The 14,215-nt window shown below is 35.9% G+C and overlaps 1 long non-coding RNA gene across 2 annotated transcripts in view; it reads left to right on the top strand.

The window, feature by feature from the left end:
* Window positions 1–14,215, top strand: part of LOC106508944 — a 165,727-nt gene that overhangs the window by 79,550 nt on the left and 71,962 nt on the right. Inside the window, exons 3-5 of one of the 2 annotated variants that reach the window (XR_001306104.2) lie at window positions 3,074–3,233; window positions 3,916–4,063; window positions 5,036–5,568. This is a non-coding gene — a long non-coding RNA (uncharacterized LOC106508944). Of the gene's footprint in view, window positions 1–3,073; window positions 3,234–3,915; window positions 4,064–5,035; window positions 5,569–14,215 lie in introns of those variants that run through there. The other variant, XR_002344085.1, reaches the window with a different exon arrangement.

Consider the following 14,215-nt stretch of genomic DNA (forward strand, 5'->3'; position numbering starts at 1 on the left):
GAAGTTAGGAAGCTAAAGGCATAGGACAGTTTCTCAGGCCTCAGGAAAAGCCAACCCTGCTAGCGCCTTGATCTCAGACTTTCTAGTCTCTAGAACTAAGACAGTAAGTTTCTTTTCTATGCCAGTAGCTCCATCAAAATTTTATATCTCTCAAGTCACTTAAGTTGGAAGCTTGAAGGTGGTGAGAGACTGACTAGAGTTCCAGCCTATCCTTGGTGTTCTAAGCCAACCTTGCAGGTTCATTTGACTTCTTTTATTTCATACTTGAGTTTCCTTCCCAGCAGCTTTATCTGCTGATCTCAGGTTCTAGTGCAGAGGCAGCAGTTTTACAGAGACAGTCTCCCATAACTTCATGAGGTCAACTTCATATAATAAAATCTTTCTCTCTTTCTCTCTCTCTATTCCCCCTGTCCCCACCAATGCACACACATCTAGGGCTTCTGTTGCTTAGCTCAAACCCCGATTGATATAGAATCCTTTATATAGTCTTGCTACCAGTCCTGCATTAGAAGTATGTTTTGGAAAGATTTTTTCCCCCCTATTTTTATTCTTTCCATTTTGGTAATGGTGTTTTTTAGATATCAATTTTTTAATTTTGATGAAATAGAATTTATTTGTCAGTTATTTTTTGGGGGTCTGATCTGAGAAAAATTTGTTTCAAAATCGTAAAGATATTATCCTACTTTTTTGAGCATGGTGTGAGCTGATGGCCAAAGTTCTTTTTTTTTTTTTTTTTCTTGTGGCAATTTAGCTGTCCCAGTACCATTTATTAAAATGACCTTTCTTTCTTCATTGAGTTGCCTGGTATCTCTGTTGAAATTAATTGACTATATCCATGTGGTTTATGGCTGAACTCTATTCTGTTCCACTGATTTACTTGTCTACCTTTAGGCCAAGATCACACACTGTAATGACTACTATAACTCTAAAGTAAACTTTGGAATCAGGGAGTGTAAATCTCACAACTTTGTTCTTTTTCAAAGATGTTTTGAATATTCCAGATTCTTTGAATTTACATGCAAATTTCAGAATGTTTGTCAATTTCTTTTAAAAATTCTCCTGGGATATTGATTGGGACTGAATTTGATATATAGATCAATTCAGGGAAGTATGCATATTTTAATAATATTGCTATGCTGTAAATATGGCATATTTCTCCATTTTGGGGGGTTTTCCTTAAATTCTTTTGGGGCATGGATTTTAGTTTTCAGTGTAGAGGTTTCACATCTCTTTTATTAAATTTATTCTTAAGTATATTTCAAGTTTTTGTTAATAGTATTTAAAATATTTTCAATTATTTGTTGCTAGTATATATAAACACAATTTATTGTTTTATACCAATGTTGAGTCAATCTTATTAAATTCATTTGTTCTAATTTTTAAAAATTGATTCCTGGGTAAAATCTAAAACACTGACAACACCAAATACTGATGAGGATATGAAGCAACAGAAAATCTCATTCATTGCTGGTGGGGATGAAAATGGTACAGCATCTTTGGAAAACCTTTTGGCAGTTCTTTACAAAGCTAAATATAGACTTACCATATGATCCAACAACTGTTCCTCTAAGTATTTACCCTTAAGCCGGTATATGCATGTTTATCATAGCTTTCTTCAGAAAACTGAAAGCAACCAAGAGGTACTTCAATAGATTAATGGTACATCTGTAAAGTGGAATATTATTTAGTGATACAAGAAAAGAGCTATCAAGCCATGAAAAGACATGGAGGAAACCTAAATGCATATTCTTTTTTTTTTTTTTTGTCTTTTGTCTTTTTGTCTTTTGTTGTTGTTGTTGTTGCTATTTCTTGGGCCGCTCCCGCGGCATATGGAGGTTCCCAGGCTAGGGGTTGAATCGGAGCTGTAGCCACCGGCCTACGCCAGAGGCACAGCAACACAGGATCCGAGCCGCGTCTGCAACCTACACCACAGCTCACGGCAACGCCGGATCGTTAACCCACTGAGCAAGGGCAGGGACCGAACCCGCAACCTCATGGTTCCTAGTCGGATTCGTTAACCACTGCGCCATGACGGGAACTCCCTAAATGCATATTCTTAAGTCAATCTGAATAGACTATATATTTTATGATTACAACTATGTGACCTTGGGAATAAGCCAAACTGGAGACAGTAAAAAGGTCCGTGGTTGCCGAGGGCTTGTGAGAGGCAAGGAGTGCATGCAGTGCAGAGCTCAGCAAGTCCAGAGCAGCAGGTGGCGGGGGAGGAGATGGGGTTGGAGTAATGGCAATGAGGTAGAGGGAGGTGGCTCATTAAACTCTGACCACACCAAAGTAATGGAGTCTCAGGCCTAATGGCGCACAGCTGATGCAGCTTAATTGTTTTTATTATAGTTGATTTATAATGATTTGCCAATGTTTTCTGTACAGCAAAGAGACCCACTCATACAGATATATACATTCCTTTTCTTATATTACCTTCCATCATGGTCTTTCCCAAGAGATTGTGTATAGTTTCCTGTGTTATACAGTAAGACTTCATCACTCATCCATTCTAAATATAATGTTTTGAACCATATAGGCTCTTGTTTTAGCAATGTGCTTGGGCCAAGTGGAGCCTCATCAGATGACAGCAAGCCCTGGAAGGCTTAGGAAGTAGGTGCAGCTGATGCAAAGGAGAAGAGTGTTTTTCTTCTTTCAGTCTTTAGGACTTTTAGATATTAAGGCCCAGAAAATTTATATGATACTTATTCTGTAAAAGTACATGATAGGACCTAAAACTACAACTAAGTTTCATGAGTGGCTTAGAGCACTGATATGTGTTTCTAACAGCCTGAGGTAGGTGGAGAAGATAGAGTTTGATATCTGTTCCTTTTCAGGTTGTTTTCAAGTCATTCTGGGCCAAGGGCACATCATGCCCCTGACAGCTTCCGTCGTGTGTATCTTGTGGAACAGTCTTGTAGGGGATATTCTTCCTATCACATTAGTTGATGCTGGGTTTATCAATTACATAAGCTATGATCATGACTTTGGAATTTAATACAAATAGTATTTTTATCCATAAGTGTAGGGCTAAGTAAACAAATAAGTAACATCAGAGTTTCTGGTTCTTAAGGTGATGAACAAGCCAGGGTGGTTGGCTTCCTCCTCCAAATCAACCTTGGAGAAACTATAGAATCATGAGGTAAAAAAGAATTCAAGGAACTAACCACAATGAAACTTCATGAAGACATCCTTGTGAGACTGAAGTCTGTGTTTGCTTCTATGTATAGAAGGTAAGTGGCTACAGCCCAAGGTGGAAGGTGTTAATAAGGGGATTTGTTAGAGAATCGCAGTGAATAAGATAAGCAATAGAAATCTGTGGAGGGTGACTATGCAGCCTAAGCAAATGTAAGGAGGTAGATTCCACAGGCTTATGCAATTTCCTTTCCTGAGGCAGAGGCTGCAGTTTTGGACTCAGGCTTCTGGTCACAAGAGTGTAGTCATGGAGCCCAGAAACACAGGGCTCAAAGAGGAAATGGAAATGAAAAGGTTTTGAATGTGCAGGAAAGTCACCTTAAATAAAACCTGATGACTAAGGCCGACACCACTGTAAATTTCTGTGTTTTGTAAGAACACAGTAATGTCTCAAATGCCTGTTCTCTGAGAAACAGGTGGATTTTCTCCCCAGGTACTGAAAATTTAAGTATCACTATTATGAGAATTAAATGAGGAGATGCAATTACAGTGCTTAGCTCCGGGCTAGGAAAATAAGGAACAAATATTAGGTGTTGCTTAAAATTATTTTTAAGATTAATCTGAGGGGTAGGGTACTCCTTGGGAGGCCAGTGGAACTCACTTGATAAAACTTCTGTTTTGCCAGTCTTTTTCTTCTATATGACTATCAAAAGAAAAAAAAGTTTTCTTAATAAGGTAGGAAGCAACACAATACCTATGAAAAATGTTATATTCTTGTAGAGAAATCTATGAACCTACAAGCTGAAGTACTCAGGAAATCCCTTTGGGAATTGGACATAAATGATATTGTTGGAGAGTATCAGAGACTGCTTGGGCAAATGAACACGTGTGAAGTATTCTTCAAATAGATCACAGAAATTGCACAGAGGTAAGAGATAATGAAGGCAGGGCTTTTCCTTGTCTGGACCTCTATTAGTTGGATTATTCAGGTAAAATCAGACATTACTTTGACAATTCATTTTTAAAAGATGTAAGAGTGATAAAGCGAACTGTTTTCCTGGTCCTAATTCTGGCCAACAAGGAGCTATTAGCTGTTAAAACGGAAGGGATTAAAACCTTGGGATAATGCAACTTTTTATTATGACAATTTAGAAAACTACAGAAAAGTGAGTGATTAAACAAAGATCCATGTACTTGGATTTAATAATTATTCACATTTTGCTGAAGGATCTGTTCTTTCTCTGGGCTTCAAATACTGCTAGTGCCAATAAGGAAAATATTAAGTTAGCAATAGCAGTTTGATAAGTGGAAAATGATGGAATGGAGCTATTTATCAGGATAGTACCTCTTCTTGGTATTATGCGATATCTATTGTCATTTTGTAATTCTTTTTCCCATTATGAGTGGATTTCTTTCTGAGTTTTTCATGAATAACCTTCATGTCTATAAGTTCCCCCTTTGAAAAAAGTGGGCAGTCATTCATTCTCAGTGGAATGCACTATTTTTCAGTACAGAGAAAAGATCATTTCAGTGCAATCCTTTGGATCTAAAAACCCCATACAGAGAAAAGTGAAGCAATCAATGGTTTGATTTTTATTGATATGGAAAGTAATGATTCCGAGAAATATCTATATATACAATGCAATGGTAGGGTGACTTCTATTTAAAAATAAATCTTGAAGTTGTAAGTAAAATAGCACTTCACCTTTATATGATTCTATTCCTTCCAAGAGCTTGACATTTTTTAAGATTTATTTCTCCATTTATTTTCATCATAACTCTGTGATGTAGATAAGAAGGGATAGATATAACTTAATGATTAACATTCTAAAAGGAAAATGTATTTTTTTGGTATTTTATTTGAAAGTCAAGAGAATATATCTTATTGTCTCATACCTAGAAATATGAAGACCATAAAATATATTGAAACATGCAAGTTTATAGTAGGTATGTATCCTTTTTTTCTTGAAAATTTATGTTTTGATGCTTATAACCCATAGAGTAGAAAAATGAAACATAAAATACCATATGCTTTGTTTTATGACTGTGGATGATATGATATGTCACTATCCCTCTGAAGGCCAAGCATTTGTCTACCATAAACCCTGGAAGCATAAAATCAGCATAACTGTATGTCTTCGTAAGAACAGTATAGAGGGAAGAAAGCTGGCAGGCTTTATGAAGTCCTGTCAGATACAAATAGGAAGGATCGTTAAAGCCATTTAAGACAATACTTTTAATGGTTTTCTGACAATTCAAACTCTGTGCATGTAATTCTCATTGACATATGTTTGAGTCATGTCTTTCATTGAAGTATATACTTTAGTATTACTAGGCATAATCTATTCTTATAGAGATTATAGACAATTTTATTTCCCTATTTATATTATATAGCATTTATTGTTAATTTTTTTTTACAAAACTATTAGGAAAGAGAAGAAATGCATGTTTTGGAAAGAGAAGAAATGCATGTTTTGTTTTGTTGTTTTTTTTTTTTTTTTTTTGTCTTTTGTCTTTTTGTCTTTTTTGTTGTTGTTGTTGTTGCTATTTCTTGGGCCGCTCCCGCGGCATATGGAGGTTCCCAGGCTAGGGGTTGAATCGGAGCTGTAGCCACCGGCCTACGCCAGAGCCACAGCAACTCGGGATCCGAGCCGCGTCTGCGACCTACACCACAGCTCACGGCAACGCCGGATCATTAACCCACTGAGCAAGGGCAGGGACCGAATCCGCAACCTCATGGTTCCTAGTCAGATTCGTTAACCACTGCGCCACGACGGGAACTCCCTGTTTTTTAAAAAAATAGTGTCTTTGTGAACACGTAGAAATGTACTTGTTAGAGGAATCCAACCTCAAACAGTATATTTATCAAACCATGGCATCAGAAAAAATAAAGCTTCTTCACTGCACTTTTAAGTTATTGCCCTTATGATTCTCGTGTGTTTAATGACTTAGGATTTTGATCCATCAATCATTTTTGTTAAGCCCTCTCGACTATTAACACTTTAATATATATTGTGTGGCAAAAAAGGATGATAGCTCATAAAACTTTCTTGTAATGAGCACAAGATCATTCTCTTTGGAAAAAACATTCATTCTAAGAAGTAGAGAACAATCAAATGCTAAACTGCATCACTGTGAGTGCAGAAAATGGAGGGATCAGGCTGGAGCAGCCTGAGATTTTATGAAAAAGATGAGATTTGAGCTTGGCTTTGAAGGAGGTAGATTAAGGAACCTTGAAAGTCAGGACATAGAGGAGCTGATTTTGTACAGGTGCTAAGGATTCATCATCAGTCTTAATGAAGTGGATTATGGGGGTAATTCTGTCTTAGGAGAATGAGTTTGGGCATCTTCCATTGAACAGGGGGCAGGACTTGGGGAAGAGTAGTAGAGGAGACTGGTTGTCCCTGATTTCTCTTCTGTTTCCCTCTGTAGGAAAACCCTGTTTTTTTTTTTTTTTTTTTTTTTTTTTTAAGTGGGGCACCTAGCCATCCATTTCCCAATTCCTCCCACTGAACTATGGCCATGTGGTTAAGTTCTCACCTGGAAGTTTTGAGGGAAAATGATATGTGGTACTTCCAAAGACATGTCCTTAAAGGAAGGGGCTGTACTATTTACCCCTCCTTCTTCTATCCTGCTGCCAAATGGGAGAAGGAAATTATCTTCTATCTTTGCAGAGGTGTGTTATTTCAGGTTTCTACTGCATGTAGCTGAGCCTATATCCTAACTAATAAAATTTGGTATGTGAAAGTAGAGTACTGCATATAACAGAAACTTAAATAGGTGTATTTATTTGATAGTTACAAGGATGCAGACACTGCTAAATGTAAAGGGGGGAATCACTTTTTTTTTTTATGTTGTGGCAAAACAGTGGCAAATATACCTCTGACATTTGTATAGGCAGATTATAGGCTAAGTGAGCCAATAACTCTGGGGGAAATGCTGGGGAAAAAAATAAATATCCATTGGGGGCTTCTTAGCTCTTTTAAAAGGTCCTACAACAAAGAGGTGAGCTCAGGCTAGAACTAGCTGGTTTGCAAGTAGAAATGGAGGGAAATACAACTCTGATGAGGGGTTCTATTCCTGAGGCAATCTCAGATGTTTGGGGTTCTGGTGATTTGGGGCCTCACAGGGCTGAGGACATAAACCAATTCTGTAATACCAATAGGAGAAATTACAGAATGGTCAGTTTCAGCAGGAGATAAAATAGGGCCGCAGACTTTTTCAAGTAACCTCTGTTAGACATTCTAGCTGGGAAGATGAGATTAAGGGTGTTGCCTGCCTTGCCCCCAGTCTCAGTGGGCTTCTAGTAGCTTCAGGTGCTGTAGGCAGAGCACAGAGGTTGTAAGATGTCAGCCCTTAAGTCTGGAAGCAATTTTTTGATGAGATCTTTGGCGAAGTTAGTTTATCCCTTGAAAACTAAAAGACTAGAAGACTAGTAAGTTTTTGAGGGGATGTTATTACAAAATGATCTACACATTGGACCTGCGAAAGCCTGTGATTTTTTTTTTTTTAACTCTAAAGCAACTTGCAAATTTGCACACCTATATTGTTGGGAAGTAGGTTGTGAAAGCTACGCAGCCTCACTTCAGAAGTGTTTAAGGAGGATAATGGACAAGAAAGAAACCCCTAGAGGGCAAAGTCAGATGCCTGTGAAGAAAATGGACAAGCAGACATCAGAACTGAAGTCTTCCTGATGGGCTAATTCTCCACAGTCATCTAGGAGCCATCTAGGACCTCTGGAAATCTGCATAATATAGGCTCATATTTTTTACAATTTAAGATTAGTTTTTTTTAAAAGTATATATGCCATGTAAAAGTTTTATCTCATAAAAATATGCCCCATATTAAATAATTTTAAAGATATGTAATTACTTACATGCTCTCACCATCACTTAGCATGGTCCCTTGAACCGACCTTTGTTTCCTTGCCTAAGGCTGATGCCCAGAGTATACCTGCCCCCACAAGGAGGGGCAAGAAAGCAAAGACACTAGGAAGACCAGTCTCAGTTATCATTAATGATGCTAAGAGGCACTCAGGACCATGACCATGTTATTTAAATATAAATTAGAAGATAAACTATATGTGAGCTTCATGAGGTTTTTCATATAAAGTGTATTTTATACACACTAAAGTGTATTTTATATCACTGTGTTGGAGGAAGTGTACTAGGCCACTCAGATCTCCTGTTAAGTTTCTAAAGCAAGGAGTGCAGTCAGCTGCAGTGCCTTTGAGGTCCATCAAACTGTTAGAGCAGAGGACCTGCCCTCCCTGACTCTCTGGGAGACTAGCCAATGATTGTGCATGTCTTTCTGTGTCACTTTTGGTTAAGAGTGGTCTTCTGCTAAGAATGAAATACATATCCATGTATGAGCTATGACCTATGAATTATGTAGCTTCAATTATTCTGCAACTAGAACTGTAATTGCACAATATAAATATGAAGAGTAAAACTCATAATAAATAAAAAATTTAAACAATAATTTAATTGATAACAATAATACTTTAAATTTTAACTTTTCTTAACTTAGAATGATATTAAGTAGCAAGTAAAAAAAACCCTAACTAGTCAAGAGAAAGACCATAGAAGACAGGAAAAAGCTTTATATTTTAGTAATTTCAATAGCACTTTTATCTCCAGTGTTTTGAACAAGGGACTCTGTGCTTTCATTTTACACTAGGCCTCACAAATTATGTAGCCAGCTCTGCTTGTAAGAACATTTACTGAATTTCAAAGTCTGCTCTTTATTGGTACAATCTGGAAAGTGATAGCTGATAAGCTGGGTTTGCAATTTTCTTTTATGACAGATGGAGACAATATCATAGGACACAATCTAATCTTGCTTTAGGTTATTAATTGTTTTTGCTGAATTGGTGAGTCCATGGCCAAATAAGCTTCCTTAAATGGGAAAAGTGGAAAGGGAAGAGACAGTAAATCTTTCATTAGGCTTCAGTAGTTTTTAGGAGAAGAAATTAAAAAACAAGATTGTGTGGAGGTGGTGCCAAATATGAATGTTTTGGAAGCTATTTTACTTCTTTATGAAAAAGTTGTGTGTGAATGTGCTTAGAAGGTTCTAGAATCTATTGTCACCCCAGGCTTATGCCACAGTCCTCGTAGGCTGATAGATACTTGGTGGCTAAATGAAATGAGAGAAACAAAATTAAATTGAATGGCTGAGCTTTTTTTTCCTTTCAAATTTATGAGAAAGAATTCATATGAAGTTCATCATCTAATTAAAGACCAAAGAGTAACTGATGACATTGGTATGTCAAATTAAATCTGTTTTGTATTTTTAAAAGTAGAAATAGAGTCTGTTATATTTAAAATAATTTATACAGGTAAGAGGCTATAAAAGGGGCTAGTAGCCAAGATGAAAACCACTGACAGGACAAAGACAAGAAAGATTAAGGATCCTGTAACAAGGCTGAAGGAAAGTTTCAGGGAAGAGTTTCAGGGAAATTTTCCTTGCGATTATTTATTTCTCAAGAGAACATAATGGTGATGGATGCTTTTAGAACTTGAGCCATAATTCCTGTTTCTGTGATATTTGTTTCCCTTTAGAAAGGCATTGGAATGTCACAGCAGCCTCTGTTGTTTGAGCTCTTTAAAATAGGTAGCTGCCGTTAGGTGGCACTGCTTGCATATTTGTGCAGACCAGAGTTGTTTCTAAGAAGCTATTTACTGAGAATTAAGGATCTAAAGAAACGGATTAAAGGATCTTAAGAAGTAAAGCTGGTTTTGTTTAAAATAAGTGCATATACAAACACCTACAAGCACTTTTTTTATTCAGGCATCCATAAGAATTATCCAACTTCGGTGATTCTGCAACTAGACAAGTACTCTTGTATTTAAAAATTGTAATTATATAATATAAATATGAAGAGTAAAACTCATAATAAAGGAGTTCCCGTCATGGCACAGCAGAAATGAATCCGACTGGGAACCATGAGGTTGCAGGTTCGATCCCTGGCCTTGCTCAGTGGGTTAAGGATCCAGAGTTGCTGTGAGCTGTGGTGTAGGTCGCAGACACGGCTCATATCTGTGGCTTTGGCGTAGACCGGTGGCTACAGCTCCAATTAGACCCCTAGCCTGGGAACCTCCATGTGCCGTGGCTGCGGGCCTCAAAAGACAAAAGACCAAAAAAACCCACCCCCCCCAAAAAAAAACCCTAATAATAAAAAATAAAATTTCAGGAATAATTAATTTAATTTATAGTTTATAATAATTCACATTTTATTTTGGTTTGGATATGTATGGTTAGCATATGGATAAGTCTAGAACCTATAGAAAACATTAAAAAACAAGATCTAACATGTAAAGCAAGCAAGAAGGTAAAATATTGTCTTTTTTAGGAGTTCCCGTCGTGGCTCAGTGGAACTGAATCTGACTAGCATCCATGAGAACACAGGTTCGATCCCTGGCCTTGCTCAGTGGATTAAAGATCCAGTGTTGCCGTGGGCTGTAGTAAGGTCACAGATGTGGCTTAGATCTGGCATTGCTGTGGCTGTGGTGCAGGCCAGCAGCTACAGCTCTGATTCAACCCCTAGCTTGGGAACTTCCATATGCCATGGGTGTAGCCCTAAAAAGATTTAAAAAAAAAGTTGTCTTTTTTATATGCCATCACTTCCCTTTATTTTTTCTTCTTGTTAACAATTGCTCTTTATTACAGTGTAATATTGACGACCTATTCTTAGTCTTCACTTAGAGTCTTGAGTCCTTGGAGGGGTCTTTGCTCTATGAAATGCTGGAGCATTTTCTTGCTAGTCTGACTGCTTTAATAACTTATACGTATGTCATAAGTCAGAAAGAAACAAGGTGCTTTACAGTTAAAGGCTTCTGACTGTTTAATTGTTGAATTAATATCTTATCTTCCTATATCCTATTAATAATATCTTTAATTACGAAGTAGTCTTTCTCTCCCTTCCTTCCTCCCTCCCCTCCTTTCTTTCTTTCTTTTCCTGGGCCAGGGATCAAATTCATGCCATAACAGTGACCCTTACCACAGCCATAACAATGCCGAGTCCTTAACCTGCTATACCACCAGGGAACTTCAAGAGTAGTCTTTTCACTTATTTTCCATGTGGAAACCGACATTTCAAAAAAAGATAAGCAAGATTGTACATCTTTTGAATTGGTAGTTGAATAAGATAAAAGAAAGGTAATTCATTATGAATAATTTTGACTCCTGATGATCATCACTTTTTTTTTCTATAAATGCTCATGAATAGTCTCTTTTATTATTTGAAAATAATGATATTAACAATAATACAAACAAAATTTATGGTGCTTACTATGTGCCAGGCACTAGGGACTTTATTTGTATGCATTCATATAATCTTTGCAACTATCTATAAAGTACTTACTATTTTTTTTTTTTTGGCCATGCCTATGGCATGTGGAACTTCCAGGGCCAGGGATCGAATCCGAGCCACAGCAGTATCCTAAGCCACAGCAGTGACAGCGCTGAGTTCTTAACTGCTAGGCAAGCTGGGAACTCCTAAAGCACTTACTATTATGCTCGTTTTACACACACATAAAATGAAACACAGAAGTCTTAAAAAACATGTGGAGGCCACATATCTAGTAAGTGGTGGATGCAGTATTTGAACTTAAGTTGTCTGGTACCACTACACTGTGGTAGTTTCTTTCTCAATTTTCATCTATAATTTTATAATTTAGAATCAATTTTTTAAATCTAATTAAATGATATTGCCATATGATGATACTGCATTTGGACTTAAGTCCCTGTGTCTTGGTTATAATGCATTTTTGAAAATTAGAGTAAGAATGAAAAATAATTTGTTTAAAAATTTGTGAAGATATGAATTCATTACATGCTATCTGGGTTCTGAGAGAAACCTAAGGTCTTCTTATTGGTTCTTATACTAGAAATGGGATTGGTAACTGCTGCTATCTTGGTGCTGAATTTGACTGCATAAAGTGCCAGGGAGGAAGATTTTGCCTGTTGTGTCACTATAGAGTATGAGTTTACATCATTTTATGTGATTGATACCAGTCAGCAATAAGAGAGTCTGAAGATAGCTCTTGAAAATTTTTAGAGCCCCAAAATACTTTAGGAGAAGATTGCCTATTGGTGACCTGCCAAAAATACAGACTAATATAGGAATCAAGATGGAAAAGATGGAGTATTTCAATAAATATTTGTTGATTTGATGTCACTTGGTTATAAATTATTTAAAGATTGTCATTCTTGTACCACTGCTCTGCTTCCTTCATGAATTTGTGGAAACTGTACTTATGCATATTAGTGATGCATCCTTAGGGAAGAGAAGATAATGAGATGGTACTGAATAAATGGCCTTTTCTTTGCAGTTACATAGCATATGTTGTCAAACATAAGTAACCAGAAATCTCCAAATGATGGCAGTGTATAATTTATTATATTACCAGATCCATAGGAAATTCTGTGGCTAAAGAATAAAGGTAATTCTCAATGCTAGTAACACAGTATTCAGTATGGTTAGCAAATGAGTTTTAATACCTAACTGACAATTAAATTATTAAGCAGATTTTCCCAGCAAAAAAAATACAAACAAAAGGGCCCATTTTTATTTATCAAATTGCTGATAAAAATGGATTTTATTTAGTGATAGATGGTGTAGGGAAATGGGCATTCTCATATACTCTTGAAGGGGACTCAACTGACATAATTTTTTCTAGAAGGCAATTTAACTATATACATGTGTCAGAAATCTTTAAGTCTTTGTACTCTTTGACATAGCAATCCCACTTATAGGAATTTATATTTAGATAATTCTTACATATATAAAGATAATTATCTAAATATTTCTTATAACAATCCCAAATTGAGAACCAATCACCCAATAATAATTTATTAAATTATAACTATCTAAAACAAAATATGTGCATGAGAAAAATGATATAGAAAGATGTTTTATATCTTTTATTAATCAATTTTATATGTCAACAATATATTTCTATATTTTGTTAGATATAAATATAATAGATAACAATTTATCTTTCAACAATGTATTTTAAGTTAGAAGAATACAAAACTGTATATACTATAGTACACTTTTGGGAAAAAATGCGGAGTAAAACAACAGATGAATAGATATCAAATGGCTAAAAGGATTTATCTTTGATGGTAGGCTTATGGGTGATCTTATTTACTTATGCTTTTTTAATTTTCAAAGTTCTATGATGAAACTATATTGTATTTGTAATATGTGAAATACATCAACAACTGTATTTTTTCTAGACAACAGTAAAATAGTACTTCATTATTACTTTAAAAACTAGACAATAAATTATTATATCAATATATTTTGGAAGTCTTTAACAAGTAAATAGACCAGGCCTCTCTTTCAGATAAAAAAGTAGAGTGTATCAGACATACTTTCCCACTAACACCAGCTAGAAATAGAGGATAAATCATAAACATTTTATGGGAAAATGTTTTTTTTTGAAGGCATTGGAGAGCTACAAAGCAACTAGGATTGATGCCAATATCTCCAAAAGAAATAAATGCATTGAGATTAGTCCAATATTTTGTAATGCTTGTCTTCTGAGGACTGATTTGGAACGAGCAGTTGAGAGGTTGAGAGACTGAACAAAAAATTATGATTGATAGACTAAAAATCTAAGGAGAGCTTTCAGTTATTTCTATTCACTGGAAGAAAAAAAGTTCAATTTAATGCCCATTAAAGAGCAAATCCTTGATATACCATTCAGGATTTTATTTGGGAAGCCTGGAGGACTATATTTTAAGGCTAATGACAAACTAGAAAAGAAGCCATTATACTGGTTAAAATTTAGCTTTGAAATAGGTCAATTATAATTGAATTAAGTCAATGCCCCTATTCTTTCTGACAGAAGTATAGGTAAATACTCTGTGGAAGCAGATAATTTATTCCTACAACTGTTCCTTCAAAATGCTTTATTGAATAAAAACATTACTAAGCATACCAAAGACCAGGCTCAAAAAATGAAAAACCTAGAGAAAAAACAAACAAAAATAGCCATAGGCAATCCAGGTGTTGGATGAATCAGACATGGACTTAAAAATGACTGTGATTAATATATTCAAAACATAAATG

Source organism: Sus scrofa, chromosome 1, assembly GCF_000003025.6.
Source record: "Sus scrofa isolate TJ Tabasco breed Duroc chromosome 1, Sscrofa11.1, whole genome shotgun sequence".
Lineage (NCBI taxonomy): Eukaryota > Metazoa > Chordata > Mammalia > Artiodactyla > Suidae > Sus > Sus scrofa.